Source organism: Anomaloglossus baeobatrachus, chromosome 7 (genome assembly GCF_048569485.1).
Source record: "Anomaloglossus baeobatrachus isolate aAnoBae1 chromosome 7, aAnoBae1.hap1, whole genome shotgun sequence".
NCBI classification, from domain to species: domain Eukaryota; kingdom Metazoa; phylum Chordata; class Amphibia; order Anura; family Aromobatidae; genus Anomaloglossus; species Anomaloglossus baeobatrachus.
The window spans coordinates 202095997-202109852 of record NC_134359.1 but is presented as its reverse complement, the minus strand read 5'-3'; the positions used below and the strand labels follow the sequence as shown (position 1 = coordinate 202109852).

The 13856-nt window shown below is 42.8% G+C and overlaps 1 protein-coding gene across 2 annotated transcripts in view; it reads left to right on the top strand.

Moving 5' to 3' along the window:
- Positions 1-307: 307 nt before the first annotated feature.
- RHBDF1 (rhomboid 5 homolog 1) overlaps positions 308-13856 on the top strand; it is a 213735-nt gene continuing 200186 nt past the window's right edge. For both annotated transcript variants that reach the window (XM_075319074.1, XM_075319073.1), the window contains exon 1: positions 308-485. The gene's annotated coding sequence lies outside the window, so the exon portion shown is untranslated. The remainder of the gene's footprint in view (positions 486-13856) is intronic.

Below are 13856 nucleotides of genomic sequence, written 5' to 3'. Positions count from 1 at the left end.
ATGCTTCCACTAAAAAGTAAAAAAAATTGTAGAGCACAATGTATGGAGCCTGAGGTGGAGGCTGAGGGCTGTGTAATGCGGCAGTTTAGGCAGTCCACGCTATAGTGGGCATGTGTCACCCTCAGCTGCGCAGGGCTCTGGGCCACTAGACTCGGGAAAGTTGGTGTGGAAAGTTTGGGACGTTTGGCGTGTCTGCCGCCCCCTGCTGGCGCCTCCGCACTCGCGGACACGATGAACTGGTTAGGCTGCTGTAACAATGTGACATTTATGAGGCTCCGCCCCTGTCCAAGTCCCGGCTGCCGGCGCTGATAGGTGGATGTGGAGGGAGTCCCTGCGCCCCACACTTGTGTGCACGGCAGAAAGTTACCAGCGCCGGCCGGGCTGATACTCTGCACTGTGCACACTCCTGGGATTTACACTGGGGAGCCCGGAGCCCGCTGTCTGTCCGACTGTCCGGCCGGAGGATGAGGACGACCCTGTGACTGGTGAGTGACAAGGCTGGGGGAGCCACGGATAGCATGGAGACAGAGCATGGACGGGAAATGGAAGGGGACTCTGCATGTACTGCTGTATACTGCTGGTGTACACTCACATACAGTATGTACATGTGGACGTACACACCACACAAATATATAAGATATACAGTGTACAGTGCATGTACTGGTGTATTCTGGTGGTGTATACTCACATATATACATCTGGATATAAGGTATACACACATAATATACACACCACATACATATATGAGCTATACAAATACAATTTACACCTCATGTACTGGTGTATACTCACATACTCTATGTACATATGGATGTACACACTACACAAGTATATAAGATATACACCACATACCTATATAAGATATACACACATATAATGTACTCTCCATGTACTGGTGTATACTCACATATGCACATGTAGACATACTCATCACACACACATTTTATACACACCACTTAACGCATACATACACACATAAGGAGTATAGTGGTATGTAGGCAACTGCTATATACATATGTACATGTACACATACGCACCACAAACATACACTCATAATGTACACTGCTTATATAGATGCATAATGGTTTTTAGTAACATATACACATACACACCACACGTATACAAACACTTTTACATATATGTATATATGCTACATATCCACACACACACACACGTACACACACACACGTACGTACACACACACACGTACGTACACACACACATGTACACACACACACACGTATGTACTAATATACACCACACAAATGGCTATGATATATACACCTATAAATATTGGCATAGATCACATTCATACAGACATACAATGTACATATAATGTACACATAGTCACACATGAACATATAGACATAGACAACACACACACACACACACACACACACACACACACACACACAGATAGTTATATAAACACCACATTTATACAGACAGAAACACATATACTATACACCAGACACTTAACATATACAAATCATAAATATACAGTATGCATTCACATTTATAATATGTACAATGTATGCAGACATACTTACACAATTAGACAATATATTGTAGTATACATACACTCTACACGTGCATACATACAGACACAAGTATACCATACACATAATAAACACATAGCACTCGGATAGAAACAGATATGTACACTTTATATAATATTTACCAATACATACCACTCATAATAAAACAGGGAAATACACACCAACATATATGTATACACAGACACACACACACACACACACACAAATATATGTACATATACAAAAGCATGCACTGATATTAAATATATATATATATATATATATATATATTACACTCATGCTCTATGTATCTAAGCACATATACACAAAACACCTGCACTAACTATACACACACTGAGGTGTTACCACTGAGTGTCCTATATACACCCCAAAATACATGAAATTGTGATTCACATGGGGGATGAATAACCCTGGATGCCATTTCCCCCAGTGACCGTCATTCATTACATCAGAATATACAGTGTACAGTGACAAGATAGAAGTGGCCATAGGTTTCTGTTCACGTTTCTGTGTATGTAAATATACAGTGGGTCGCACACTCATTCTTTGTGAAGGTTCTAGGTGTCGTGTTTCTCTCCGGCCTCCAGTCAGGTTATATGGACAGTTGTTACTATTCATTGTGTTTATTGGGCATGTTCCTGGGAATGTGTCACGTGCCTATTCTATGACCATTGTTTTGTAGCTGTGTGTACCCCTCTGTGTCACCACTGCTATGAGCCCTTGTGGTGGGTGATCCCAGCGCTGAATGCTGCAACCTCCCAAATAAAGTTTCATTTCAGAACTTTTCTCCCGATCTGTGGCTCTATGTGTAATATTGCGTTCAGTAGGGACTCCGGGCACAAGTGCTCCATGTACGTGTGTAGGGACTGATGCGTTTTCATGATTTGCACCAGGTATTTTGGTTGACCATTGCAAGGCTCCTCATTTTACGTGTTCTTCCTGCAGACTTTGGCCTGGATACCATGTGAGCAGGTTTTACACTACACACCGGTGTAATGATAGATAAGACCATTTCAGTTTCACTTAGGCAAAGGATTTCTCATCTTTAAACTCTGTGACCTTTTATGGCTCAACAAATACAGTATAGATATGTAACATGTGTAACCTCCTCATTTTATATATCATTAATATCTTAAAAGAACATAATCTGTGTATAAACCTGAAATAGTATAAAATAGTTGATGTTACTGTGCCTCCCACGGAAGACCTCTGATGTCACGGTGGTGGGTCATGCCATCCGAGTGGCGAAGTGGCCGTATTGGCCCGTGCAACAGGCTTTTGTGATGGGGTTAAAAATAATATTAAAAAGGGGAGAAAAATAATAAAAAAATAAAGAGTTTGTGACTCCAATTGGGATATTCGGCTGTGGTATGTCCGGGCACTGCTGAAGGTCCCCAGGAGTCAGGTGGTGATGCACAATGCCAGAGGATTGTCCCCTCACCCCCACATCTAGGGCTGGTTCCTGGGGATGTTCAGGTAGGGATGGTGCAGCAGAGAATAATTCAGCCAGAGACAGGACAGGGAGTTTATACCTTTTACTGATGCTCTGCAGAACAGTCCAGAACATTCCTTATAGCCTTCACAATGATAGTGGTCTGACCTGCCACAATGAGAGTTTGGCTTCTCTGCTGTGTGGTGGTAGTGTATTCCTCCTGCCGCTACTTCCCTGTCTGGGAAAAGGTATCTTGAAATCCTGTGATTTTCAAGACAGGAACACTCTAGATCCTTGATATCTTCCAGTGAGCAAGTGACTTGAATCCTGTGGGAAAACTCACTGTTCCTTCTAGAGGTTTCCAGAGCTCCTGGGTAATTTCACTGGTCCTTCTGAAAAGGCTTCAATCAGTCTCTCAGTTTGCCACTGACCTTGGAATTCCAGGTAGCCTAGGGACTGATACCATGCCAATTTGCAGCTGGCCCCTCCATAGGTTTCAACAGTTACCTCAGGACAGGACTGTCTTCATTTTACACTCCTCTCACACGCTCACCCTGACACCAACTCCAACTTTTTACCTCACACTAAGCTTGTCCCCTATCTCCTTCTAGGGTGCACACACAAGCTTTATCAGCTCAGGTGAACAGCCCTAGTAAGGGAGAGTGGGCAAATGTGTGTATGTGGTGAACAGCCCCAGTAAGGGAGAGTGGGCAAATGTGTGTATGTGGTGAACAGCCCCAGTAAGGGAGAGTGGGCAAATGTGTGTATGTGGTGAACAGCCCCAGTAAGGGAGAGTGGGCAAATGTGTGTATGTGGTGAACAGCCCCAGTAAGGGAGAGTGGGCAAATGTGTGTATGTGGTGAACAGCCCCAGTAAGGGAGTTTGGCCAATTGTGTGTTTGTGGTGAACAGCAGAGAAAACCAAATCTCATTAAAGGTGACAATACATGTTATACTAATTGAAATACACATGCAGCTATTATTTGTGGTGACTCAGGCACAGGGCGCCACATTACCTCTTGGCAACTGCTTAAAACAAAACTCCATCATTTTTTTCAGCACTAGAGTGGTGTATTAAATGTACGTCCCCTGACCCGGTCTTATACTCACCCTCCGGCGTCTTCATCTGTTTTCAGCGTCCGTCTGGTCGGTCTCTGGCAATTTCTGTCCTGCCGGCTGCTCCAGTGTTGCATGGAAAATACCGGAGGCAACAACTCATTACAAGTCTATGAAAGCCTCGTTCTGGCCTTGTTCTAGCTCTCATAGACTTGTATTGAGCACTTATGATGTAACTTTTGACTTCCAGACAGTCAGAAGTTACTTAGATAGATTATACCCGGCTCACTGTGGTATAAAGTTAGGTGCTCGGAGAAAAGAAGTCCATCCAATAATGAAAGAATAAGCTCCGGCGCACTTAAATGATGAACTGAGAATTTTTTTTTTATGCTTAAATATATTTATTTGTGCATAAGTCAAAAAGTGATGCAAATCCAATCCAACGTTTCGACCGTAAACTCGCAGTCTTTATTGAGGATAGGAATATCTAAAGGGAAACCATAACAGTAAGTGGTCGAACGACAAGTCGTCACTTGAGTACAATGGTAGGTAATGGGCAGGGATTCTTTGCACTTTTGGAGATAGTAGTGAATATGAGGAGTCGTTTCTGTGGCTGGAATCGGTAACGCTTTTTCCTTTGGCCCACACCCTGAACCACCACGAAAGAATAACCTACATTTGTGCGGTAAAATTAAAAATACCGTTTCCAGCCACAGAAACGACTCCTCATACTCACTACTATCTCCAATAATGCATAAGGATCCCTGCCCATTACCTACCATTGTACTCAATTGACGACCACTTGTCGTTCGACCACTTACTGTTATGGTTTCCCTTTAGATATTCCTATCCTCGATAAAGACCGCCAGTTTACGGTCGAAACGTTGGATTGGATTTGCAACACTTTTTGACTTAGGCACAAATAAATATATTTAAGCATCAAAAAAATGTTTTTCTTAGTTCATCATTTAAGTGTTCCGGAGCTATTCTTTCATTATTAGTCAGAAGTTACTGGCACAATATGGTGCCACGGGACCAGAGAGATACCGTAAAAGGATGAAAGTGGTGGAGGGTGAGTATAAGACCAGGGACAGGGGACTTGGATTTAAAGCGGGCAGCACTCCAGCAATGAACCCCCCCCCCCCCACTGGAGTTGGCTTTTAATGAATTAAAGGGGTTTTCTAGAACTTTGTAAAATTTTCAGAGAGAAGGGATTGCTATACAATAAGTATTTTTTACTACTCAAATCCTTCACTGGTCCAGCGCTGCCAGTGACTTCACCGCCCGGGTGACCGATGGTCCTGGCAGAGGCTACCATGGCAGCTCCACCCTGGGTCCTATCCCTGAGTAGTCTGACCGGTTGGAGGGATATAATGCCTTACCTTACAATCCCTTTGAAGAAACTGAGGTTGTTAGGCATTGTGTCCCTATTAACTGGACTGTCAAAAATATGTTAAAACTTGATTAAACCAGTGCGGAGAGCAAAGGAGAGGAAAGCTCAGCTGTCCTGTCACACCATGCTCCGTCTCATGCTGGCATATTACTCCCATCAGATTCTTCTAAAATCACGTTTCGGTGGAGAAGCTCTTTAAATGGTCACATTGGTACTGTATTCTGTAGCTGTTGCTGTCTGAAATGTTACCATGTTGTGTATGTATAACATCAGCCAGTGTTTTATATAATACAGCTTATTATTTTTTGGTGCTCTTTGGTTAAATTGTAGACCAAGAGCCATGACACAAGTTGGTAATAAGCCAAAAGGAGGATTCTTATGTCACATGCCGAGGATCATTCAATTTCATAGGTGCTGAGCTGCGGTACTAAAGAATGGCCATTAGTCAGTGTATGGTACTGTGGTATTCCCACTTGGAAGTTTGTAATAGCTGGTCAGTGGAAGTGCCAGATGTCAGACCACCATCAATCTTCCCTTTAACCCATCCCGAGGATAGGTGGTCAATATTTTTGTCCTGGACAGTACCTTAAAGGGTTTGTCCCACAAGTGACAATTGTCAGCCATCCACTGGGGGCTTCACACTGGGAACGGAGCCCTCTCTTCCTCCTCACTGAAGTCAAGAGTTTGAAAGGTGCACTGATGAAGCACTCGCGGTGCTGCTCCATTTAAAGCACTCTCACCGGAAGTGACTTTTCCACTGCAAGTATATGGTGCATCAGAACAAGGCTGCATAGACTTACATTGTAAAAAAGTCTCCCAGGAGACCAAGAGGGCAGTGTGACCTGGACAATCTGAAGAGTGGTGGTGACATCACTGAGAAGAGGAGCAGACCAGCGCTGGACTGTGGAGAAAGCGGCGGTAGGTACAAAGGCAGGCTTTCAGTTCAGGGCAGGTCATTAAACAGTGGCAAGAATAATGCATACTGGGAGGAGAGCTGATAAGGAGGGACCATCCTTTAAGAGAATGGATGGAAAGTTGTAGAGCATGAGAATCAGGACAGGTCTTAAACTTCCAAGATTGCTATGTGTTCAGGATGCAGGTTTCAATTGTTGTGGGGGATGAGGGCAGAAAGTTGTTGTTTCATAAGATACCAAACCATGTGCAGCATGAATCCGAGCCTGGCGGCACAATTACAGACAAGAATATGCGTCTATGAAGTGCTCCAGCGTTTCAGAAAAAATATAGCTAGAATGAAAAAAAAAAGGATCGGGACAATAGCCGATGACCAGACTAGTCTGACGCTGCCCCTGGATAGCCATTCACCCAGTCCAGGGGCAGGACAAGTCTAGTCTGGTCAAAGGCTGATGTTCCCAGCAATATCTTATAGCTATATTTTCTCTGAATGGCCGGAGTGCTTCATAAGAGAATATACCTGGCTACAAACAGGTTCTGAGTCAAGATGCTCATGGTTTGGCTAGCAGAAATCAGATGACAGCTGACATTTTCCCTTTAAATACAAAGAATCCATGTTGTTATATTCTTCAGCATTATTATTATAATTATTATTATTATTATTATTATTATTAAATTGGTTTCCACTTTCCATAAAGTGACCCTCAACTGATTTGATACTTCCAAAAAACTAAACACGGCATGTCCTCACCCTCCCCTGGTCCAGCACCGCCTTCCTGTTGCTGCTGTGGTCTCTGTGTCTTGGCTGCAGCAATATCTGCTGTTTGTTTTTTTACAATTATCCATTCTTTTGAGGACGACTGTTTGAAAGTGGAAAACTCCTGTAATACATTATTCCTCTCCTTTTTCCCCTCCTTTCCTGCCATATGTAAGTGATATTTTCAGGCTGTGGTTTGATTGACAGTATCCTCTTACGATTGTCTGTCCGTGGCCAGCTGCCGTCAGTGAACCTGTGAAGTGTGGAGAATCACTCCCATCAGATCGGCAATGTGTAATGTGCTCAGTAGTTGAGAACACTCCCATGTTCTCATGAAAGAGCGTTCTGCCATAGAACCTGCCCTGTCACAACACGCAAAGTGACTGGGAGCCCTCATTAAGAAGGTAGGAACTGATGCAACAGCTTTAAAAGACCAAAGATGTAAAAATGGCTTCCCTATCCTCTAATCCTCGTTGTAGCTGAGCAATAGTTGGAAAGTTCGGCTTGTTCTAGCTGGATGTATAGAAGGTTTCATGCATCTGCACAGTTCTGCATCACTAAAGAAGAATTTAGAGAAAATGTAAATGCAGTAGTTTCGCTGTACACTGGGTGTGTGTTTGGTTACTCAAGAATTTCTCACGAGAGATAGCTGGAGCCAGTCTTGTGCTCCCAGTTCCAGCCCTTCCATCACAAAGCAGATTCTGTTCCCAACATGCACACACCACAGTTCTTTTGCTGAATAAAGGGGTTTTCCATGGCTAAATTCTTTTTTAAGATACTTCTCTATATACTTGTCCTTAGAAGTGTTCCCGCTTCCCGCTCTGCGCCAGTGACTTCTCAGATGATCGTCATCATACAAACATGTAAGCAGAGCTGGCTGACAAGAACAGTGGTGGTGTACCCCCAGGAGAAGAGATAAATGTCTGATTGCCGTGGCCAAGCGTCCCCATAGATGTGGAATGGAGGCTATGGGCCCCGTGTTCAAGCGATTATAAGGGTCCCAGCAGTGGACACCCAGCAGGCAGACATAGATCATCTGTTCTGTGGATAAATGTCTGATACACCAAAACAACTTTAAAGGGATTGTCTAGTGATATCCTTATCAGATTGACACCCAGAACCCCCACCAATCAGCTATTTTAAGCTCAGGCGGCAGCTGGATGTAAACATATTCAGTATGTAGGGGCCGCTGCTGGGTAGTACAGAACAGCTCCTATTCTCTAGAATTAGACCATCACCAATCTGATATTAATGGCCCATCTTAAGGATACAGTAAGTCGTCAATATCTGGTAACCGGACAGATCCTTTAAAGTTGAAAGTATCTAATTTTCATGTATTTTTGCCATGTGTATTGCATAAAAAGAACATAAAATATCTCATTGATAGCTGTGCTGTGGAGCTGGTACCGCCAAACCTCCGACTCCTCAATTTCCCCGACCTCAACTCCCTTATACATGGCTCATAGTTGATAAATGTGCTGTATTAAAATGGTAACATCAGCCTTTTCATCACCATTATGATACAATATTCAAGCTGTTTAATAAATCATAAAATATATTTATTGGTATACAACTTTAGAACACAAAAAACTTTAATACAGTATTACCTTGAGTTAAGAGTGCACCAACTTACGAATTTTTCAATATACAAGCTGTCGCTCTATCTTTTTTTGCATCATGATGAGAGCAGAAATGTGAGGTACGAGCATCCACTCTTCCTTCGATTACTCGCAGTGCGGCATCGTCATCTGATACAGGCGACTCAGGATGAGGGGCCATGGACCAGGATGAGGGGCTATGTACCAGGATGGGGGGCTATGTACCAGGATGGGGGATCATATGTACCAGGATGGGGGGCTATGTACCAGGATGGGGGGCTATGTACCGGGATGGGGGGCTATGTACCAGGATGGGGGGCTATGTACCAGGATGGGGGATCATATGTACCAATATGGGGATCATATGTACCAGGATGGGGGGCCGTGAATCATATGTATCAGGATTGGGGTCATGTACCAGGATGGGGGCAATGTACCAGGATGGGGGATCATATGTACCAATATGGGGATCATATGTACCAGGATGGGGGGGCCGTGAACCAAGATGGGGGCCATGTATCAGGATGGGGATCATATGTACCATAATGGTGGAATCATATGTACCAGGATGCTACAAGCATTTTATACTCACCCGCCCTCCAATCACCTGCAGTGTGGCATCCTCATCTCATGCAGGCGGCTGATCAGGATGAGGGGCCATGTACCAGGATGGGGGATCATATGTACCTATTGTGAGCAGAGTTGAAAACATTGGTGTCTCTGCGTGAGCTGGCAATGTCTCTGCGCAGGCATGAGATTTTGCCCAGCTACGTGTATGACACAGGTAACGTCATCCACATCGTCAGCCAAAAATTAATGTCAATAGCACTTATAGAAATATATTTACTTAGAAAATTGGTGATGTGTTTAATAATTATGTCACCCGCCATATATTGTATCCTCATATGTTTGCTCTGCTCTATTGGTTCAACTTTCCAGTTAAGAACCATTATTAATATTTTATTACAAATTGGCCCAATTCATCATTGCATTTTCACGATTTTGTTTGTGTAAATACCTTTAGTGACTTTATGATTTGCAGCAAATTCTTCAATTTTTGCCTTTTTTAACATTGTCTTTTTTTTAGTTAATATTCAGTTCTTTTTTTACATCAATGTGGCTTTTTTGTGGTTTTCCACACTGTCATCATATGTGACTTTCTTTTAATTTGGCGCAAATTTCTCCAGTCCAACCCTTGTTGTGTACGGTAGTAATTTTTGAACAAATTTTGTGGGATTTTGCAAATTGTGTGATTTTATTTTTGCTCTGAGACATTGCAAAATCGGTTAAAGACTGAAATACTATTTTTATTTTGTGCAAAATTCATGAAACGTGCACTATTTTAAAGAATTTGGTGGAAAGAAACAGCAAAAAGCACAAGACAGTGTCAATTAGTGATGGGCAAATAGTAACTATTCGTGTTCGGATTATTCGTAACAAATCGCAAAGTGCTAGTCTTGAATAACAAACCCAATGCAGGTCAATGGCGAACCTGAGCATTTTTCCTGCCGTGACGAATACTGGAATAGTACTCGATATTTGGTAAGCATTATCCGAACACGAATAGTTACTATTCGCCCAACACTAGTGTCAATGTCTCCTTCTTGTTTGGCTGTTTCCATATCACATGTTCAGCGTCCACCCAATAAAGACTTAAAGAGTTTTCGTTTTGGCCTCCATCAGTCTGGTATTGTTAGCATATGTTAACATTTGTTTAAAAAGGTGTTGCCATTAGCCATTAATGGCATAGCCATAGGATGTATGTCCATAACGGACTAGGCTGGTGGGACTATAGGGTGGGCCATTTATATGGATACACCTAAATAAAATGGGAATGGTTGGTAATATCAATTTCCTGTTTGTGGCTAATTAGTGTATGGAAACTTTTCAAGATGGGTGGTGCACCATCACATTATGGGTGTCAGGTCTGAGCTTCCTACATGAACTGTGTCATGAAAAATGGATTGGTCATCGTGGGCCAGTTGAATAGCCACCAAGGTCTCCCGAACTGACCCCCTTAGACTTATCTTTGGGGTCATCTGAAGGCAATTGTCTATGCTGTGACGATACAAGATGTGCAGCATCTGAAACAACGGATACCGGAAGCCTGTGCTAGCATTTCTTCTGTGGTGTTGCTATCAGTGTGTCAAGAGTGGGAGTAGAGGGTTGCATTCACAATCCAACACAATGGGCATCAGTTTCAACACATTTTATAAGTGGTCATAAAATTGTAAATAACTAATGAATGAATAAAATTACGTTAAAACCAAGCACACCATGGTTTTTCTTGTGACATTTTCAATAAGTTTGATGTGTTACATGACCCTCTTCCCATTGTAAAAAATAAAGTTGGATCCAAAATGTCCGACTTCAAAATGGCTGCCATGGTCACCACCCATCTTGTAAAGTTCCCCCTCCCATATACTAATGAGCCACAAACAGGAAGTTGATATCACCAACCATTCCCATTTTATTTAGGTGTATCCATATAAATGGCCCACCCTGAACAACACACTACCGTGATTTGGCAATGTCGGGACCTGCCCAATGCACAACGGATAAAACAGTCAAACAAACAGCACCACAACTGGAAAAGACATGCAGCCGAGAGAGGGAATACAGTATAACACGCGTCTATAAGTAAGGAGCCCTCACTTCTCATTTGAGTTCACAAAAAAATATATATTTTTATAAAAACAGAGAACCCCTTCAATTGCACAGTCAGAGAATGCCAAGTAATATTTTGACTCCTTTACAAAACCGCATACCCCAATCTGTCTTTGATTAAGGAGTCTGGAATTCAGTTGATCCATTTTCAGGTGTGGCTTTGACAAATATTTCCTGAATGGATCAGTCTGTTGGGTTGGAAGATCTTACATATGATGTAATCTTATGTATATTTATTTTTTTACTTGACCTTGGAAAGGCCCTAGATTTGGATATATTCATGTAGACCTTTAGATTAAAGAGCTGTGAAAAAGGAAAACAATGCTAAAAAATAATAAATGTATGCTAAGCTAAGGTGTGCTTCATACAAGCAAACGTTACACTGATGTTCTCGTCTTCACTCCCTTGGCTTTTTCCCCATTTTGTTTACATTTATACTTGTGTTCAAATATTTTTCTACTTCACGCTGTGTGTGTTGTATCAGCACTATATAGTCTAAGTTGGGCAACTGAGAAAAATATGGGCAAAAATAAAATTTAGGGTCTAAAATAAAAATAAAAACTTGCATTTGCATATGTATTCAGCACTTTTGCCATGAAACCCATACAAATTTCTGATGCAAGCAATTACATTCATAACTCACATGCTTAGTGAAAGGAAGTCCACCCGTGTGCAATTTAAGAATATGTGCTCACAATCAGGACCTGCTGCGTCCTGGACGTGGCAGGTCCTGACCTGCGGGGCCGCGAGTCTCCTCCGCTGGGGAACGCAGGAGACCGCGGCTGCTCGTACCCACGATCATGGTTCAGTGCGCTGCGGTCTCTTGCTTGTGTTCTCCCTATGTAGGACGCATGCGACTCTGCAGCAAAGAATTGACATGCTGCAGTGTTGGAAAGCCGCACCGCAGGTCAGTTTTCACTGCAGACCACACACGCATAGTGGACATGGGATTTCTAGAAATCCCATCCACTGTGCTTGTATTGTACATTGCACCATTTTGGATGCAGCAAAAACACTCTACATCCAAAATGCTGCAAACACTGATCGCAGGCATGTACCCTAAGTGTCACATTGTCTTTCAGTATAAACACAGCTTTTCTGAGAGGCCACAGAGGCTGCAACACCATTAAGCAAGAGGCACCACTAACCAAACACCATGAACACCAAGGAGATCCCCAAATCAGTCAGAGACAAAGTTGTTTGGATGGACAAGTCAGAATTGGGTTCTAAAAATATATTCCAATCTCCCGATGCACCATCAAATCCATTATCATTAAATGGAAAGAACATGGTGCCCCAACAAACCTGCCAAGAGAGGGCTGGCCACCAAAAAGCCTGAGCAAGTAGGACATTAATCAGAGAGGCAGCATAGAGAAAGAAAGGTTACCCTGATGGAGCTGCAGAGTTCCAAGCAGAGACTGGAGCATTTGTGTATACAGCCACAATACTGTAAGCTGTATACTGCATAGAGATGGCCCTTGTGGAAGACTGGCCAGAATAAAGACTTTACTTACAGACAATAATTGGAAGGTTTGTTTTGATTTTGCCAAAAGACGTGTGGAAGACTCCCCAAGTGTAGGGGTAAAGGTGCTGTGGTCAGATGAGTCAAAAAGTAAACTTTTTGACCACCAAGGTAAACCAACATGGCTCATCACTCCATGAATACCGTCCCCACAGTGAAACATAGTGGCAGCATCATGCTCTAGGGATGTTTTTCATAGAGAGTTTGGTTCGGCACCACACCAATGAACTGGGGATACTGCTCAAAAGAAGCCGGATCGGGGACTAGAAGCCCAATAATTATGCATCAAAGTGGTCTCAACTCAAGAGCGAAACAGTAATTTTTGATCCAGTATTGTAGAAAGAAAAAGGTGGCACTCACCAATGCGTTATAAATGTCCTTTTTTGCTTAATCCATTAAAACTTGTGGACAGGTGGATGACATCAGGACCTGTTGAAGTGTGATCGTGCACGAAACGTTTGTTGTCCAGACGTGACCCGCATCCTCCTGCCCACATGTTTTAGTGGATTAAGGAATGAAGGACATTTTTAAACCATTGGTGAGTGCCACCTTTTTCTTTCTGTAATATTGGATCAAGTGTTCTGTACATGAACTGATGCAAACCCTCAAAAAAACCTGTGAAATTCCGGGTTGTTAAGTAGCAATAGACGAAAAGAGCCAAGGGAGTGAATACTTTTGCAAGGCACTGCACATAAACCCCCTAAATATACATACATATACATTCAGATTGTTATCAGATCCTGTTGAAGTCAGTGGGAATCAGTATGCATTAACATAGGGAAAACTGATAAAGGTATTATATGGGGCTAACATATTCACCTGGCATTCACCTTTGGTTCCCTTAGTCCCAGTGCCGGTTGTTGACTTGGTGGCTTCTTTCCCCTGCACCTTTCTCAAGTTGGTGGGTCCCCATTGCTTGGAGCATCTGGGGGTCCCCTCCTGTTTGCCTCTCAGTCTTGGG